This window comes from Oncorhynchus masou, chromosome 10 (assembly GCF_036934945.1).
Source record: "Oncorhynchus masou masou isolate Uvic2021 chromosome 10, UVic_Omas_1.1, whole genome shotgun sequence".
Lineage (NCBI taxonomy): Eukaryota > Metazoa > Chordata > Actinopteri > Salmoniformes > Salmonidae > Oncorhynchus > Oncorhynchus masou.
Window position 1 is genome coordinate 788,248 of NC_088221.1, and position 20,495 is coordinate 808,742.

At 43.9% G+C, this 20,495-nt stretch overlaps 1 protein-coding gene across 1 annotated transcript in view; it reads right to left on the bottom strand.

Annotated features, from left to right (window-relative positions):
- The window catches only part of LOC135547776 (uncharacterized), a 65,492-nt gene that overhangs the window by 8,441 nt on the left and 36,556 nt on the right, over positions 1-20,495 (bottom strand). The window contains exon 4 of the mRNA XM_064977033.1: positions 19,072-19,160. The gene's annotated coding sequence lies outside the window, so the exon portion shown is untranslated. The remainder of the gene's footprint in view (positions 1-19,071; positions 19,161-20,495) is intronic.

Consider the following 20,495-nt stretch of genomic DNA (forward strand, 5'->3'; position numbering starts at 1 on the left):
TGTCTCTCAGACACAGAAAGGAAGCAGACAGTTAAATATGGCTAAATACGCCATATTTAAGCTGCAGGTAATATTTGGGGAATTTTTATTAAGTTCACTCCTCAGGGGCACCAGTGTGTCCTTGACACTGAATCCATCATTAATGTTACAGATTGCTTAGAATGTGCAGACCAGTCAGTATCTGGTATGACCACCATTTGCCTCATGCAGCGCGACATCACCTTCTCATAGAGTTGATCAGGCTGTTGCTTGTGGCCTGTGGAATTTTGTCCCACTCCTCTCCAATGGCAAGTTGCTGGATATTGGCAGGAACTGGAACACGCTGTCATACACGTCAATCCAGAGCAGACCAAACATGCTCAATGGGTGACATGTCTGGTCAGTATGCAGGTGTCACGTTCTGACCTTTATTTCCTTTGTTTTGTCTTTATTTAGTATGGTCAGGGCGTGAGTTGGGGTGGGCAGTCTGTTTGTTTTTCTATGTTGGTTTTTGTGTTCAGCATAGTATGGTTCTCAATCAGAGGCAGGTGTCGTTAGTTGTCACTGATTGAGAATCATACTTAGGCAGCCTGGGTTTCACTGTTGGTTTGTGGATGTTTGTTTCCGTGTGAGTGTTTGTCGCCACACGGTACTGTTTCAGTTTTCGTTTTCATCACATCGTTTTTGTTTTGTATTTCAGTGTTCAGTTCATTTTTAATAAATCTTCATGAACACTTACCACGCTGCATCTTGATCCGATCCTTACTCCTCTTCAGACGAAGAGGAAATCTGCCGTTACAGCAGGCCATGGAAGAACTGGGACATTTTTTGCTTCCAGGAATTGTGTACAGATCCTTGCGACATTGGGCTGTGAGTCATCATGCTGAAACATGACGTGATGGCGGCGGACGAATGACACGGTAATGGGCCTCAGAATCTTTCACCATATCTCTGTGTATTCAAATTGCCAAATCGATAAAATGCAATTGTGTCCGTTGTCTGCCTGCCCATACTATAACCCCACCGCCACCATGGGGCATCAGCAAACCGCTCTCCCACATGACGCCATACACACTGTCAGGTCAAGATCCTGGTGAGGACAACGAGCACGCAGATTTGACGGTTTCTGACAGTTTGTGCAGAAATTCTTCAGTTGTGCAAACCCAACAGTTTCATCAGACGTCTGAGTGGCTGGTCTCAGATGAACCTGCAGTTGAAGAGGCTGGCGTGGTTACATGTGGTCTGTGGTTGTGAGCCAACTGGCCAAATTCTCTAAAACAACATTGATGCGGCTTATGGTAGTGAAATGAACATTTGATTCTGAATTTATATTTTTGTTTACTACAGAATATTTTCTACATGTCACATGCAACCTCATGTTTTCATAAGGAATGTCTTATCAGTCCGTATCCTCAACCCAACAGCTTTTTCATGACATATGGCAATGTTCATCCAAGGTATGTGCACTTTTGACAGACTTATCAGACTTATCAGTGGTTAGGTCACGTAAGGCTGGGTAATAGAGACGTATACACCAGCCAGCGGTAGTGCTGAGAGATGTGCTTTTTGAGGTTGGTTCAATAAAAAAATAATCATGAATGAAAAGTATTTGAATAAACATGAAAAGGTGACTAAAGAATTGCTCATACATGTCATATTAAACAGCATATAAACACTGTAAATAGGTCGGGGAGCCAGACAGGGAAGTGAAGGCTATATAGCCTACAAAGAAATACACTGTGAAGGCTATATAGCCTACAAAGAAATACACTGTGAAGGCTATATAGCCTACAAAGAAATACACTGTGAAGGCTATATAGCCTACAAGGAAATACACTGTGAAGGCTATATAGCCTACAAAGAAATACATTGTGAAGCATTTGCGAGTGCGACACGCGAGGCAGGCAAGACATTAATGCTCAGCATTTCAACATTTTGTTGAATTAAATCGTTATAGTCTATAAATTGTGCATATAGGCTGTTACTTACTTAGAAATAAATACAAATTAAACGAAAATGAGTTATTAGGCTCAGTCTAGTGCCTTTGAATTCATTTTTAGAAACACGAGTTTGGCCAGAGTCTGGCTTCAGGCTTATGTGATGGTGCCTGGAGAGCAGGCCAGCAGCCGCAAATACCCTCTTCACACTTGCAGAGCCACTGGGGATGCTAAACACCCTTCAGGCCACTCTTGCCAGGCTGGGCAGTGATGCAGTTTTTAATTAAAAAAATTATGTATAGGTAGGCCTAAATGTTTTTAGGCAAAATAACAAAATGTAAAGTAATTTGAAAGAGGTAATATGTCAGGCCTATTGGGGCAAAATTAATTATAGCCTACTGTATAGATATAACTTCTAAGAGATCAGAATTTTTGTTTATAAATACTTTGCTATAATGACATACTTAACCAGCTACCCACTTCCTTCCTTTCTGTTAGCATGTGCACGTAGTTAGTACACCATCATGCTTTTGGGATACGTGTCTTTTCAGATTCCACAATGATTCTTTAGTTGTGGACACTACATCAACGCACTCCCTCTTGGTCCTCCTCATCTCTGTAAGTTAACTTGATTATGCACCTGTGTGTTTTATCAGTTTCTTTATGAAAATATTTAGCGAACTCCATGACAGTAGATAAAACAAGGGGCTATAAGCAGCACACAAGTAGACTACAGATGAATGCTGGGCCGGGCATGCCCTGAACATGTTAAGTGAGTAGTACTGGAGCAGGTGAAAAGGCCAACACTCCAGCCTTTGGGAAACTTGTTAAGTGAGCGGTACTGGAGCAGGTGAGAAGGCCAACGCTCCAGCCTTTGGGAAACTTGTCAAGTGAGCGGTACTGGAGCAGGTGAGAAGGCCAACGCTCCAGCCTTTGGGAAACTTGTCAAGTGAGCGGTACTGGAGCAGGTGAGAAGGCCAACGCTCCAGCCTTTGGGAAACTTGTCAAGTGAGCGGTACTGGAGCAGGTGAGAAGGCCAACGCTCCAGCCTTTGGGAAACTTGTCAAGTGAGCGGTACTGGAGCAGGTGAGAAGGCCAACGCTCCAGCCTTTGGGAAACTTGTCAAGTGAGCGGTACTGGAGCAGGTGAGAAGGCCAACGCTCCAGCCTTTGGGAAACTTGTCAAGTGAGCGGTACTGGAGCAGGTGAGAAGGCCAACGCTCCAGCCTTTGGGAAACTTGTCAAGTGAGCGGTACTGGAGCAGGTGAGAAGGCCAACGCTCCAGCCTTTGGGAAACTTGTCAAGTGAGCGGTACTGGAGCAGGTGAGAAGGCCAACGCTCCAGCCTTTGGGAAACTTGTCAAGTGAGCGGTACTGGAGCAGGTGAGAAGGCCAACGCTCCAGCCTTTGGGAAACTTGTCAAGTGAGCGGTACTGGAGCAGGTGAGAAGGCCAACGCTCCAGCCTTTGGGAAACTTGTCAAGTGAGCGGTACTGGAGCAGGTGAGAAGGCCAACGCTCCAGCCTTTGGGAAACTTGTCAAGTGAGCGGTACTGGAGCAGGTGAGAAGGCCAACGCTCCAGCCTTTGGGAAACTTGTTAAGTGAGCGGTACTGGAGCAGGTGAGAAGGCCAACGCTCCAAACTTTGGGAAACTTGTTAAGTGAGCGGTACTGGAGCAGGTGAGAAGGCCAACGCTCCAGCCTATGGGAAACTTGCTCCTCGTTGTGCTCCAACTCCACTCACATAATCTGGTTCCACTACATGCTACAGAGTGGAACTGACCTTCCACGGAGTTGCATTATTTTCCAAAGAACGCATAGAGCCCTGAGTTGATTATCGCTTTCATACCATGCCTATAATTTAACACATTTCCTGCTAAAAATGTGTTAATTTGAAGGTAAAAATGTGTTCAACATCCACTGAAGTAGCTAGAAAGTTTAATAGATAGTTACAGTAGTTGCCTTGGTAACAGAACAAAGTAATCAAACCTTCAGAATTCAACAATGGCAATAATGTTTTCAATTATACTTTTGCTGTCAAAAGCATCTCAAACATAGAACATGTAAGAATGACGTATAGCTATTGAATTCTGCAATGCTGATAATGAAGTACAGCCATTGAATTCTACCATGCTGATATACCATACTCAAAGACTCAATCATAGACACTCTTACTGACAGTTGTGGCTGCTTCGTGTGATGTATTCTTGCCCTTTGTTTTGTTGTCTGTGCCCAATAATGTTTGTACCATGTTTTGTGCTGTTTCCATGTTGTGTTGCTACCATGTTGTTGTCATGTGTTGCTACCAAGCTGTGTTTTCATGTGTCTGCTATGTAGCTATGCCTGCTATGTTGTTATCTTAGGTCTCACTTTATGTAGTGTTATGGTGTCTCTTAAAGCGATGTGTGTTTTGTCCTACATTTTATTTTGTATTTGTAATCCCATCCCCTGTCCCTGCAGGAAGCCTTTTGCCTTTTGGTAGGCTGTCATTGTAAATAAGAATTTGTTCTTACCTGACTTGCCTAGTTAAATAAAGGTGAAATTAATAAAAGAATTGGGTTAGAGGGAAATAATGCACACTCTAGAATACCCTTCAAGCCAATCAAAAACGAGTATTCAACAATGCCATGGTATACATTTTTTGTAATGTCAGTTGCGTTGACACAATAAATCACAGCACAGATTGAAGGGTACACTTCCTGCTTATACTTCCTGGCATGGGTACACTTAAAATGGCTGCCAATCCACCCATGATGCTATCATTGACTTAAATGGAGACGCCCTTTCTATTCATTCTTCTTTCTATGGGTTTTGCATAGGCGCGTGAATACCACACTGTAACGTTAGGATGGCCGGTTGGTTTAAGATTCCTGTTTAACAAGTTGTTGGACTGGTTCAAACCAGTAATGAGGATGTGGCTATGGAGAGAAGGTCGGAGAAGCAATAGATGGACGCAATCATGGTGGAAGTAGAAGTGCTGGTTGATTCTGGTGGAGAGTTGAGCAAGCTCGGCAAGAGAGTGGAGGACTGTCAACTAAAAATAGAGCAAAAATTGCTGTAAATTATAAAAATTGGTTTATTGTTGGAGTGCGATTCATTAACAATGATGTACTGTATACTTGGTGAGATCTATGAGGTCACAAACATGATAAAGGATGCATTAGGAAAGGTAGGATCAGAGTTTGCTCACCTGAATGAGACGTTAGCTCCCCTAAATGTAACAAAAGTCAAACTTTGGAGGGGGGGGGACTCTAAATAATGCTAATTTAACCACTCTCCTATTTGTTTTAAATGCAGTGGTATATATGTTTTACAGTGGTAAATGTAAATGGCCTCAGCTTAGCTCCTTTACGTATAGATTTTCCTTTGTACTTGCTCATTGTCTCCATTTGTTTGCATATGGTTGATGGTCGACAATATCACTAGACAACTAGCCTACAGCTAGACACCAATGTGCTTCCAATCCATCCAACAAGTAGCCTATAAGTTAATGACAGTAGGCCTATAGTTTGCTCTTTCAGTCAGAAGTGTTTGATTTTACAATGGCATAGGCCTACATTGTTGGATTTGTGTGCCCATGAGAACTGAAGACGCCAAGCAAAAACTCATGAATTAGGGTGTAACTCATGTCTTACACTGAATGTAGGATATCGGTTGTGCATGTGTTCATGTGTGTAAAATTGCCTCGGCAAATACATTTTTTAAATTTATTTATTTAACCAGTTAAGAACAAATTCTTATTTTCAACGACTCCCTTCGAACAGTGGGTTAACTGCCTGTTCAGGGGCAGAACAACTTTGTACCTTGTCAGCTCGGGGGTTTGAACTTGCAACCTTCTGGTTACTAGTCCAACGCTCTAACCACTAGGCTACCCTGCCCCCTGTTTTCCCACCTTTTTTTACCACTACATCACTTGCTACCGGTTGGCCTATGTGAAGTTGATGGTAATACACATTGTAGCCTAGTTTAGTAAGTTGACCATGTATGTTAGGCTGACCATCACGTTTTCCTGGGACAGTTTCAGTCCCATTTCAGGTGTCACAACTTTTTAGGCTACAAAAAAAGGTACATTTGTCAGCAAGACGCATCAATTAAATGTAGGCATAATCAATGGCAAATTGCTGAATAACATTAGGCACATATTTTGGTGTTTTTTTAACAGATGTCTATTTCCATTCATTAAATGGTGCGAGTTCGGATTCTGGAATTATTTTGGAGTGGACAAACATGCACAGGTAGCCTACTTTTTTAAATAATTTGTTTGACAATCAGATTAAAATATCATAGCTGGTTGTGTTCATGCCACATTAAAGGGCAATTCATTTTGACTGTTTAAATGACGTATTCATTATTAGACCCCATTATTAGACCCAAATGTCCTGGTGTAATTCGCACTCTGAGTATCGCTGGACAATGAGGCTTCATGTCTTAAGAACAAGATTCTAGGAGGGGTGGGAACACGTTACCTGCACAGTGTAGTGGATGGAAAGAAGGAAGAAAGACAGTCCGTTCTAATGACGTTTGACGAAGAGTATCAGCCTACACATGTAAAGATATAATATGAGATATGACATGTCTCAAGTGTGTGTCAATGGAATCAACATGTAGTTTAAGAATGATGATGATGTTACGGTGTAGCAATTGTGGTGGAAAACATGTAGCCAAATTCCTGGAGTGCCCTGCAAGTCTGAAGTTGCAAGGAACCCGAGATGTACAACAGGTCTCCTACAGTGAGGTGTGGGAAATAGTTGAAGGAGCAAATGGAGCGTTGGAAGCAGTGGATGACCCGCAACCGGATGCCACATAGACCTGACAGATGAAGTGAAATGTGTTGTTTTAACAGCTGAAGCAGGGAAAACTGAACACGAGAAAGGATTTGATTTGGATTGGACTGTGACTGAAGGAGCCTGTTGATGTAAAAAAAAAAATGAAAATAAAATAAGCAATGGCCATTTCCTTTTTCTACAGTTTGCTACAGTAGGTGGCAGAATGGACATAGAATGTGTGTGAACGCCATTATACCAGAGAAGGACGGTTCATGCCGGGTGTGATAGACGCACGTTGTTGAGGCCAAATGACTGACGATGTCACGTTCTGACCTTGGTACTAAGGAACTACGCTGCATATTGGTCCGATCCTTCATACTCCTCGTCAGAGGAAGACGAATATCGTTACAGACGAAAAGAAGTAGGAAAGCCTTTCAGTTTTGCTGTTGTTGTTTTTCTACCGACTCGTGTAAAATTGTGGAAGGAGCAAAGTGGAGATAAGATGAGAGTAATGCCCCACAGCCTGCAGAATCAGAGGGATATTGAGATACTAACAGCGAAGGTTGTTCATCAGAGGGATACTGAGATACTAACAGCGAAGGTTGTACATCAGAGGGATACTGAGATACTAACAGCGAAGGTTGTTCATCAGAGAGATACTGAGATACTAACAGCGAAGGTAGACTTTGTTACGTTTCATGCTATACACAATACCAATAATGACAAAGCAAAAAAAATTGGGGGGGAAATGTTAGCAAATATATATAAAAGCAACTGAAATATGACATTTACATAAGTATTCAGACCCTTTACTCAGTACATTGTGGAAGCACCTTTGGCAACGATTATAGCCTCGAGTCTTCTTGGGTATGACGCTACAAGCTTGGCACAACTGTATTTGGATAGTTTCTCCCATTTTACTCTGCAGATCCTCTCAAGCTCTGTCGGATTGGATTGGGAGCATCGCTGCACAGCTATTTTCAGGTCTCTCCAGAGATGTTAGATTGGGTTCAAGTCCGGGCTCTGGCTGGGCCACTCAAGGACATTGCGACTTGTCCAAAAGCCACTCCTGCGTTGTCTTGGCTGTGTGCTTGGGGTTGTTGTCCTGTTGGAAGGTGAACCTTCACCCCAGTCTGAGCACTCTGGAGCAGGTTTTCATCAAGGATCTCTCTGTACTTTTCTCCGTTCATCTTTCCCTCGATCCTGACTAGTCTCCCAGTCCCTGCTGCTGAAAAATATCCCCAAAGCATGATGCTGCCACCACCATGCTTCACTGTAAGAGATGGTTCAAGGTTTCCTCTAGACATGACGCTTGGCATTCAGGCCAAAGAGTTCAATCTTGGTTTCATCAGACCAGAGAATCTTGTTTCTTTAGGTGCCTTTTGGCAAACTCCAAGCGGGCTATCATGTGCCTTTTACTGAGGAGTGACTTCCATCTGGCCACTACCATAAAGGCCTGATTGGTAGAGTGCTGAGGAGAGGATTGTCCTTCTGGAAAGTTCTCCCATCTCTACTGAGGAACTCTAAAGCTCTGTCAGAGTGACCATCGGGTGCTTGGTCACCTCCCTGACCAAGGCCCTTCTCCCCCGACTGCTCAGTTTGGCCGGGCGGCCAGCTCTAGGAAGAGTCTTGGTCGTTCCAAACTTCTTCCATTTAAGAGTGATGGAGGCCACTGTTATATTGGGGACCTTCCATGCTGCAGACAGTTTTTGGTACCCTTCCCCAGATCTGTGCCGAGACACAATCAGATCTTGGAGCTCTACGGACAATTCCTTCGACCTCATGGCTTGGTTTATGCTCTGACATGCACTGTCAACTCTGGGACCTTATATAGGCAGGTGTGTGCCTTTCCAAATCAAATCCAAATCAAATCACATTTATTTGTCACATACACATGGTTAGCAGATGTTATTGCGAGTGCAGCGAAATGCTTGTTTTTCTAGTTCCGACCATGCAGTAATATCTAACAAGTAATCTAACCATTTCACAACAACTACCTTATACACACAAGTGTAAAGGAATGAATACGAATATGCACATAAAAATATATGAATGAGCGATGCCCGAACGAACGGCAGAGGCAAGATGCAGCACATGGTATAGAGTTGTTAAAACATCTCAAGGATGATCAATGGAAACAGGATGCACCTGAGCTCAATTTAGAGTCTCATAGCAAAGGGTTTGAATACTTCTGTAAATAAGTTTTTTATTTTTACATTTGCTAAAAAAAATATTCAAAAACTGTTTTTGTTTTGTCATTATGGGGGTATTGTGTGTAGATTGATGAGGAAAAATATAATTTAATCAATTTTAGAATACGGTTGTAACGTAACAAAATGTGGAAAAAGGGAAGGGGTCTGAATACTTTCCGAATGCACTGTATATGCTGTTACCATTACACATGCCGCAATGATTTTCCATCGAACAGGTTAATGTACAAAAGCAAAATAATTACGCAAAAAAAACTCATGGCGTCCAGGCATCCTGCCTTTAGACTACAAATGCAAAGCTGCCCATTTCTTTGCACAGATATAAAGACGCTTCAAAGGAAAACAGAGATGACTGTATTCAAATATAAATACAGTATAGGTTACATAAACATATATATTTGAAGGATATTTGTATGCTACGGTGTGTAATTTTTGCACTCAGTGACCAGTTTATTAGGTACACCACCACATTCACGAAATGGTTCGCTCCTGCACACAGTGAGTCACATGGCCGTGGCTTGCTATATAAATCAGGCAGACCGGCATCGAGGCATTCAGTGACTATTCGATTGAATGTAAGAATGGGCAAAACTAGAGACCTAGGAGAATGAGTGTGGTATGATCGTCTGGAACCAGGCGTGCTAGTTCCAATATCTCAGAAAGAGCTGGCCTGCTGAGCTTTTCACGCACGACAGTGTCTCGGATTTACCGAGAATGGTGCGGAAAACAAAAATATCCCGTCAGCAGCAGTCCTCTGGGTGAAAACAGCTAGTTTATGAGAGGTCGAAGGAGAATGGCAAGAATCGCGCAAGCTAAGAGGTGTCCCACAAACTGGCAAATAACGGGGCAGTACAACAGTGGTGTGTAGAACAACATCTCGGAATGCACAACTCGTCAGTCCTTGTCATGGATGGGCTATTGCAGCAGAAGACCACACTTGGTTCAACTCCTATCAGCTAAAAACAAGAAGGAGAGGCATCAGTGAGCACGTGATCACCAACACTCGACAATTGAGTCGAGTGTTTCGACGAATCCCGGTTCCTGTTGCTTCACGCTGATGGTAAAGTCAGGATTTGGCATAAACACCATGAGTCAATGGCCCCATCCTGCCTGGATTCAACAGTACAGGCACATTAGGTCCCTTGATACCAATTATTAGCAATGTTTGAATGCCACACCTTGTAGAATCTATGCCCCAAAGAATTCAAGCTATATAATGGCGCTGGAGGAGATGGATACCATTTAACGGTCTCCTAACCAATTGTACTACTGTGTGTGTTTTTTCGAGTTATTTGTTACTTATTTTGTAGATAATGTTTCTGCCACCGTCTCTTATGACCAAAAAGAGCTTCTAGTTATCAGGGCAGCGATTACTCACCTTGTAATGGAAGAAGATTTACTTCAAACACCTGACAAGGCCCAAATCCCCGTGATTCACAGAGATATGGGGGACGTAGGTCGGGGTGCCTTGTAAAGATCCTACGACGAGTGGATAATCTGCCTCAAACATCAGTACTATTAGCTAATGTACAATCATTCGATAACGAAATAGACAAACTACGATCACAAATATCCTACCAACAGGATGCCTGAGGTAGAGTATCTCATGGTAAGCTGTATACCACATTATTTACTAAAATAGTTTTCATCTATATTCTTCTTAGCTATCTATTTACCACCACAAACCGATGCTGGCACTAGGACCACACTTAATGAACTGCATACGGTCATAAACAAACAGTAAAACGCTCATCCAGAGGTGGCACTCCTAGTGGCCGGGGACTTTTACTCCAGACGCATACAAAGATCTCCCTCGTCCTCTATTTGGCAAATCTGACCATAACTCTATCATTCTGATTCCTGCTTACAAGCAAAAACTAAAGCAGGAAGCACCAGTGACTCAGTCAATAAAAAAGTGATCAGATGAAGCAGGTGCTAAGCTACAGGACTGTTTTGCTAACACAGACTGGAATATACTATTGTAAAGTGGCTGTTCCACTGGATGTCAGAAGGTGAATTCACCAATTTGTAAGTCGCTCTGGATAAGAGCGTCTGCTAAATGACTTAAATGTAATGTAAATGTATGCTACAGAATTCTTCCGATGGCATTGAGGAGTACACCATATCAGTCACTGGCTTCATCAATAAGTGCATTGATGATGTTGTCCCCACAGTGACTGTACGTACATACCCCGACCAGAAGCCATGTATTACAAGCAACATCTGCACTGAGCTAAAGGATAGCCCGGAAGCTAACCCGGAAGCTAACCCGGAAGCTTATAAGACGAACCATCAAACAGGCAAAGCGTCAATACAGGACTAAGATTTAATCGTACAACACCGGCTCCGACGCTCTTCGGATATGGCAGGGTTTGCAAACTATTACAGACTACAAAGGAAAGCACAGCCATGAGCTCCCAGTGCCACGAGCCTATGGGACCTGCTAAATTACTTCTATGCTTGCTTCGAGGCAAGCAACAGTGAAGCATGCATGCCTGAGAGCATCAGCTACTGGACGACTGTGATCATGCTCTCCATAGCTGATGTGAGCAAGACCTTTAAACAGGTCAACATTCACAAGGCCACAGGGTCAGATGGATTACCAGAACGTGTACTCTGAGCATGCCCTGACCAACGGGCAAGTGTCTTCACTGACATTTTCGACCTGTCCCTGACCGAGTCTGCAACACCAACATGTTGTTTCAAGCAGACCACCATAGTCCCTGTGCCCAAGAACACTGAGGAAACCTGCCTAAATGACTACCAACCTGTAGCACATCTGTAGCCATGAATTGCTTTGAAAGGCTGGTCAACACTCCAATTTGCATACCGCTACAACAGATGATGCAATCTATATTGCACTCCACACTGCCCTTTCCCACCTGGACAAAAGCAACACCAATGTGAGGATGCTATTCATTGACTACAGCTTAGTGTTCAACACCATAGTGCCCTCAAAGCTCATCACTAAGCTAAGGGCCCTGGGATGAAACACCTCCCTCTGCAACTGGATCCTGGACTTCCTGACGGGCTGCTCCCAGGTGGTAAGGGTACGTAACAACACATCCACCATGCTGATCCTCAACACAGGGGTCCCTCAGGGGTGCGTTCTCAATCCCCTCCTGCACTCCTTGTTCACCCATGACTGCATGGCCAGGCACGACTCTAATGCCATCATTAAGTTTGCCGGACGACAACCGTGATAGGCCTGATCACCGACAAGGACAAGACAGCCTATAGGGATGAGAACAGAGACCTGGCTGTGTGATGCCAGAACAACAATCTTTCCCTCAAAGTGATCAAGACTAAGGAGATGATTGTGGACTACAGGAAAAGGAGGACCGAACACAACATTCTCATCGACGGGGCTGTCGTGGAGCAGGTTGAGAGCTTCAAGTTCCTTGGTGTCAATGTCACCAACAAACTATCCTGGTCCAAACATACCAAGACAGTCATGAAGAGGCAACGCCCATTCCCCCTCAGGAGAATGAAAAGATTTGGCACGGGTCCTCAGATCCTCAAAAAGTTCTACAGCTGCACCTGAGCATCCTGACTGGTTGCATCACTGCCTGGTATGGCAACTGCTCAGCATCTGACCGCAAGGCGCTACAGAGGGTAGTGCTTAAGGTCCCAATGCAGGGTGCCAATGCATCACACCTAAAAGTGAGAAAATAACTGTTGCTCAGCTGAGGGTTAAGGGTTAATCTCATAAGCAATCGTAAGTGCATTATAAATGGTTTATAACTGGAGGTAAATATTGTCTCATTATTTGGTTAACACTTGACCAGTTATTGCACTATTATGAACAATGCAATAACAGTATATTAATGGATTTACAAATTATTAAATAATCATTAATATCATTATAACCCCTTTACAAATGCAGCCTTATTGTAAATTGTTACACATATGGTAAACAATCCCTTGAAAATGGCATGTAGTTGTCAATGATTTTAGCGGAGCTGAGGTTCTCTTTGCCCCCCAGCAGCCAAATCGAACATATTGTGACATTTTATTGAAAACAATATATTCCGGTTGTGTGAAATATGTTAAAGGAGCATACTTCCTGTAGAATCTGTCCATTCATTACCCTCTCCTGCCTTATCTGTATCTCATATTCTGTCTGTGCCGACCGCGTTGCTAGGGTCCGGAGGGTGTGGTGTGGTTAGTTACCAACAGACAGAGTTGGCTTTGTTTGGTGTGTGTGTGTTACTGCGCGCGTGCACACCTTTGACAGCGCCCTCAGAAGGACGGTTGACAGTCATTGTGAATCCTGGGAGAAATTAACCTGCTGCTTGCGCGACCTTATCTAAGGAGTGGCTAATTTAAAGCTGCATCATTAGACAATGCTGAATGACGCACTAAAGCACACAGAGAGAGGGGGAGAGACAGAGAGAGAGAGAGAGAGAGAGAGAGAGAGAGAGAGAGAGAGAGAGAGAGAGAGAGAGAGAGAGAGAGAGAGAGAGAGAGAGAGAGAGAGAGAGAGAGAGAGAGAGAGAGAGAGAGAGAGAGAGAGAGAGAGAGAGAGAAAGATTCACTGGCATGTCAGGTCAGGTTCACTTCACAGTGGTTTCGTGTTTTGAGACATTACTGGAACACACCTTTGTCTAATGAATCACTTCGTAAAAAGGGTACACGGTATAATACACTTCACCCATGAGTCAATAGATTACATCAGTAGTGTGGCACGCCTCCTACACAGTGTATTTATCATGAAAATCCCATTCGTCACAGAAACACGACATGACCAAAACTCTGCTCTGCTCGAACATCGCCTTCCAAAATCATGGGCATTAATATGGAGTTGATCCCCCCCTTTTGCTGCTATAACAGCCTCCACTTTTCTGGGAAGGCTTTCCACTAGATGTTGGGACATTGCTGCAGGAACTTGCTTCCATTCAGCCACAAGAGCATTAGTGAGGTCAGGCACTGATGTTGGGCGACTAGGCCTGGCTCACAGTCGGCGTTCCAATTCATCCCAAAAGGTGTTTGATGAGGTTGAGGTCAGTGCTCTGTGCAGGCCAGTCAAATTCTTCCACTCCGATCTCGACAAACCATTTCTGTATGGACTTCGATTTGTGAACAGGGGCAGTTCCATGCTGAAACCTGGAAAGGGCCTTCCAAGCTGTTGCCACAAAGTTGGAAGCACAGAATAATCTAGAATGTCATTGCACGCTTTAAAGTTAAGTTTTCCCTTCACTGGAACTAAGGGGCCTTGCCCGAACCATGAAAAACAGCCCCAGACCAGTTGGACTGCTAGATGGTGAAGCGTGAATTTTTACTCCAGAAAACGCGTTTCCAATGCTACAGAGTCCAATGGTCGGCAAGCTTTACACCACTCCAGCCGATGCTTGGCATTGCGCACGGTGATCTTAGGTTTGTGTGCTGCACGGGCTTGAAAACCCATTTCATCAAGCTCCCGACGAACAGTTGTGCTGACGTTGCTTCCAGAGGCAGTTTGGAAACCAGAAGATTTCGTTGTTGTTCCTACACGCTCCTAGCAACGTTGTTGCTCCTACACGTTTCCACTTCACAATAACATTACTTACAGTTCAGTTGACCGGGGCAGCTCTCAGAAATTTGACGAACTGACTTGTTGGAAAGGTTGCATCTTATAAGGGTTCATTAAGGTCATTCTACTGCCAATGTGTGGCTATGGAGATTGCATGGCTGTGTGCTCAATTTTATACACCTGTCAACTACGGGTGTGCCTGAAATAGCAGGATCCACTCATTTGAAGGGGTGTCCACATACTTTTGTATATATAGTGTATGTGTTGGTGTTTCTCCATGCTACGTCCGCTGCCATGGTGAATGTGTTTAAGCAGACGGTCTCTACCTCCCGCCACCTCCCTGAGACACACCTGTGTGACAACTGAACAGGTTGTTCGACATACCGCATGCACCTCTGCCCAGTGAGAAGATGAGGAGGAGAACAACACAGAAACTGTAAACATACACACCTTTTTTTGTATTTTCTATTACCCATAAATTATTAACACTGCATTGTTAGGAGAGCCCTTAATAAATTATTTCACTGTATTGTTTTACGCAAATGTTTTGCATGTCAGCAATCAAGCTTTCAAAATACAGAAACTTCATACGATGGAAAATGCATCATACCGGCTGTATTTTGAAGGTTATTTATTTTCAAAACTTGATTGCTGACATGCAAAACATTTTGGAACTTGATCAAATGGCATAATATGTCAACAATGGACTAATGACACAAATACCAAAAGATAGTTTTGGGGTGGAATTTCCCTTTAAGGCAATGCAAGGCAGAACTGAGTCAGACTTGTCACATAATCTCTCTCTTTACAGAGACATAACTCATTCACTGTCAGCGCTGAGATAGATAGATCGATCGATAGATGATAGAAAGAGTTGAAGTCGGAAGTTTGGCTTTTAATCAATGACACCTTTGTTTTATGTGCAATTATGCAGAATGAAAAGTTAAAGATGCTATACCGTTGTGTATGTATGTACAGTTGAAGTCAGAAGTTTACATACACTTAGCTTGGAGTCATTAAAACACGTTTTTCAACCATTACACAAGTGTATTGTTAACAAACTAGCTTTGGCAAGTTGGTTAGGACATCTACTTTGTGCATGACACAAGTCATTTTTCCAACAATTGTTTACAGACAGACTATTTCACTTATAATTCACAGTATCACAATTCCAGTAGGTCAGAAGTTTACATACACTAAGTTGACTGTGCCTTCAAACAGCTTGGAAAATTCCAGAAAATGATGTCATGGCTTTAGAAGCTTCTGATAGGCAATTGTCGTCATTTGAGCCAATTGGAGGTGTACCTGTGGATGTATTTCAAGGCCTACTGTCAAACTCAGTGCCTCGTTGCTTGACATCATGGGAAAATCAAAAGAAATCAGCTAAGACCTCAGAAAAAAAATTTGTAGACCCCCACAAGTCTGGTTCATCCTTGGGAGCAATTTCCAAACACCTGAATGTACCACATTCATCTGTACAAGCAATAGTACGCAAGTATAATCACCATGGGACCACGTAGCCATCATACCGCTCAGGAAGCAGACGCGTTGTGTCTCCTAGAGATGAACCTAATTTGCTGCGAAAAGTGCAAATCAATCTCAGAACAGCAACATAGGACTTGTGAAGATGCTGGAGGAAACAGGTACAAAAGTATCTATATCCACAGTAAAATGAGTCCTATATCGACATAACCTGAAAGGCCGCTTAGCAAGGACGAAGCCACTGCTCCAAAACCAAAATAAAAAAGACAGACTACAGTTTGCAACTGCACGTGGGGACAAAGATCGTACTTTTTAAATAGAACTGTTTGGCCATAAGGACCATTGTTATTTTTGGAGGAAAAAGGGGGATGCTTGCATGCCGAAGAACACCATCCCAACCTTGAAGCACGGGGGTGGCAGCATCATGTTGTGGGGGTGCTATGCTGTAGGAGGGACTGGAGCATTTCACAAAATAGATGGCATCATGAGGTAGGGAAATCATGTGGATATATTGAAGCAACATCTCAAGACATCATCAAGGGCTGCAGGCCCAGACGGCATCCCCAGCCGCGTCCTCAGAGCATGCGCAGACCAGCTGGCTGGTGTGTTTACGGACATATTCAATCAATCCCTATCCCAGTCTGCTGTTCCCACATGCTTCAAGAGGGCCACCATTGTTCCTGTTCCCAAGAAAGCTAAGGTAACTGAGCTAAACGACTAGTCAAGGACCATATCACCTCCACCCTACCTGACACCCTAGACCCACTCCAATTTGCTTACCGCCCAAATAGGTCCACAGACGATGCAATCTCAACCACACTGCACACTGCCCTAACCCATCTGGACAAGAGGAATACCTATGTGAGAATGCTGTTCATCGACTACAGCTCGGCATTTAACACCATAGTACCCTCCAAGCTCGTCATCAAGCTCGAGACCCTGGGTCTCGACCCCGCCCTGTGCAACTGGGTACTGGACTTCCTGACGGGCCACCCCCAGGTGGTGAGGGTAGGCAACAACATCTCCACCCCGCTGATCCTCAACACTGGGGCCCCACAAGGGTGCGTTCTGAGCCCTCTCCTGTACTCCCTGTTCACCCACGACTCTGTGGCCACACACGCCTCCAACTCAATCATCAAGTTTGCGGACGACACAACAGTGGTAGGCTTGATTACCAACAACGACGAGACGTCCTACAGGGAGGAGGTGAGGGCCCTCGGAGTGTGGTGTCAGGAAAATAACCTCACACTTAACGTCAACAAAACTAAGGAGATGATTGTGGACTTCAGGAAACAGCAGAGGGAACACCCTCCAATCCACATCGATGGAACAGTAGTGGAGAGGGTAGTAAGTTTTAAGTTCCTCGGCATACACATCACAGACAAACTGAATTGGTCCACCCACACAAACAGCATCGTGAAGAAGGCACAGCAGCGCCTCTTCAACCTCAGGAGGCTGAAGAAATTCGGCTTGTCACCAAAAGCACTCACAAACTTCTACAGATGCACAATCGAGAGCATCCTGGCGGACTGTATCACCGCCTGGTACGGCAACTGCTCCGCCCACAACCGTAAGGCTCTCCAGAGGGTAGTGAGGTCTGCACAACGCATCACCGGGGGAAAACTACCTGCCCTCCAGGACACCTACACCACCCGATGTTACAGGAAGGCCATACAGATCATCAAGGACAACAACCACCCGAGCCACTGCCTGTTCAACCCGCTATCATCCAGAAGGCGAGGTCAGTACAGGTGCATCAAAGCTGGGACCGAGAGACTGAAAAACAGCTTCTATCTCAAGGCCATCAGACTGTTAAACAGCCACCACTAACATTGAGTGGCTGCTGCCAACACACTGACTCAACTCCAGCCACTTTAATAATTGGAATTGTTGGAAATTATGTAAAATATATCACTAGCCACTTTAAACAAAGCTACCTAATATAATGTTTACATACCCTACATTATTCATCTCATATGTATACGTATATACTGTACTCTATATCATCTACTGCATCTTTATGTAATACATGTATCACTAGCCACCTTAACTATGCCACTTTGTTTACATACTCATCTCATATGTATATACTGTACTCGATACCATCTACTGTATCTTGCCTATGCTGCTCTGTACCATCACTCATTCATATATCTTTATGTATATATTCTTTATCCCCTTACACTTGTGTGTATAAGACAGTAGTTTTGGAATTGTTAGTTAGATTACTTGTTGGTTATTACTGCATTGTCGGAACTAGAAGCACAAGCATTTCGCTACACTCGCATTAACATCTGCTAACCATGTGTATGTGACAAATAAAATTTGATTTGATGATTTGATTTGATAGCAAGTTAAAGCTTGGTCGCAAATGGGTCTTCCAAATGGACAATGACCCCAAGCATACTTCCAAAGTTGTGGCAAAATGGCTTAAGGACAACAAAGTCAAGGTATTGGAGTGGCCATCACAAAGCCCTGACCTCAATCCTATAGAAAATGTGTGGACAGAGCTGAAAAAGCGTGTGCGAGCAAGGAAGCCTACAAACCTGACTCAGTTACACCAGCTCTGTCAGGAGGAATGGGCCAAAATTCACCCAACTTATTGTGGGAATGTTGTGGAAGGCTACCCGAAACGTTTGACCCAAGTTAAGCAATTTAAAGGCAATGCTACCAAATAATAATTGAGTGTAGGTAAACTTCTGACCCACTGGGAATGTGATGAAAGAATTATAAGCTGAAATAAATCACTCTATACTATTATTCTGACATTTCACATTCTTAAAATAAAGTGGTGATCCTAACTGACCTAAGAAAGGGAATTTTTACTAGGATTAAATTTCAGGAATTGTGAAAAACTGAGTTTAAATGTATTTGGCTAAGGAGTATGTAAACTTCCAACTTCAACTGTAGATACATACACGTTCACTCCAGTCACGCACACACACGCACACACACACACACACACACACACACACACACACACACACTTGCCCAAGGAAGTATCAATCTAAAGTCTGTTAGGAGAAAGGCAAAACTCTGTTCAAAGTTAGTCTCATAACGATCCAGTCACAGATCAGTCATAGACAGCAAAAAATTATTTTCAATAGTCAATAGACAAAAAATGTATTATTATATTGTCATCGGTATGTAAATATGTGTAATCTGTGTATCATATGTAGCAGCACTTACTTGACATTGACTCTAGTGGATGTGTCTTGGAGGTCTCCTGAGCGAAAGAGCTGTGCGTCTTTTCGTCTGAGGAAGACTATAACATTGTCCTGTAGAGAGACAGACAGTCAGGACTGAGAGACTGATAGGTAGAGAGGTGTGTCCACCTTCAGTCACCGTCAATAATCACTCAGGAATTCTCTGGCAGATGTGACACGCAACAGTTGGACACTTCACTGCTGCATCCAAAGTTCATACCACCGGGAAGAACTGAGAAATGGGCAGGTAGGAGTGTGTGTGCGTAGTGTGACAATGCAGAACACACAAACACAGGTCGGCAGGGGCTAGGCAGGAGCGAATTAACAGCTCCAAAACTACCTGTGGGAGTGTGTGGGCCGGTCAAAGGGGCAGGCCTTTTGGAACTAAGAAGAATGACATCAGAGCTACATTCTAGTCCCACCCCCCACCAGCCCCAGTCATGCAAAGCAGAGCTGCCACCTAGTGAGTGTCGTCTACAACCTGTAACACACTTTCTCTCACACGTCTCTCCCTCTCCTCCCATGCTGTAGAATACCTGTGGAATCTCAGGGGTGGATGATTCTTTTGAAAACATGCGGTTGCCATGTAACAAGAGGTCAGGTGACTGAAACTAACAGCCAAATATTCCCTGAGACTGACTATTAGGGAGTGGAGAAAATATTATATTCCTGGATTCAAATAAAGAGACTCTTCGATTTGGAATTAACAACAATACAGCTCTGCATAGATTCAGATAACCCTAACCCCTAACCATAACCCCTAACCCTAACCCTAACGCCTAACCCCCCCTAACCCTAACCCCCACTAACCCCACTAACCCTATCCGCTAACCCTCCCTATCCCTAACCCCCACTAACCCTAACCCCTAACCCTAACCCCAACCCCTAACCCTCCCTATCCCTAACCCCTAACCCCCACTAACCCCTAACCCTAACCCTCCCTAACCCTAACCCCCACTAACCCTAACCCCCACTAACTCCTAACCCTAACCCCAACCCCTAACCCTCCCTATCCCTAACCCCTAACCCCCACTAACCCCTAACCCTAACACTCCCTAACCCCCACTAACCCTAAACCTAACCCCCACTAACCCTAAACCTAACCCCCACTAACCCTAACCCCTAACCTTAACCCCCACTAAACCTAACCCCCACTAAACCTAACCCCCCTAACCCTAACCCCCACTAACCCTAACACTAACCCTAGCATCTGAGTTCTGTATTGCAGTACTATTTGGTTTTGAACACAGTCATACGATACCTGATATAGAAAAGTACAATCTTAATTGAGTACATGGGGAGCTCTCTCTTCGCAGGTGATCTGGTCAAAACCACTGATACAGGTCAGGTCACCCTGTGGTGCTGTGGATAACATGTCATTATGTCTCCAGACAAACCTAAAATATC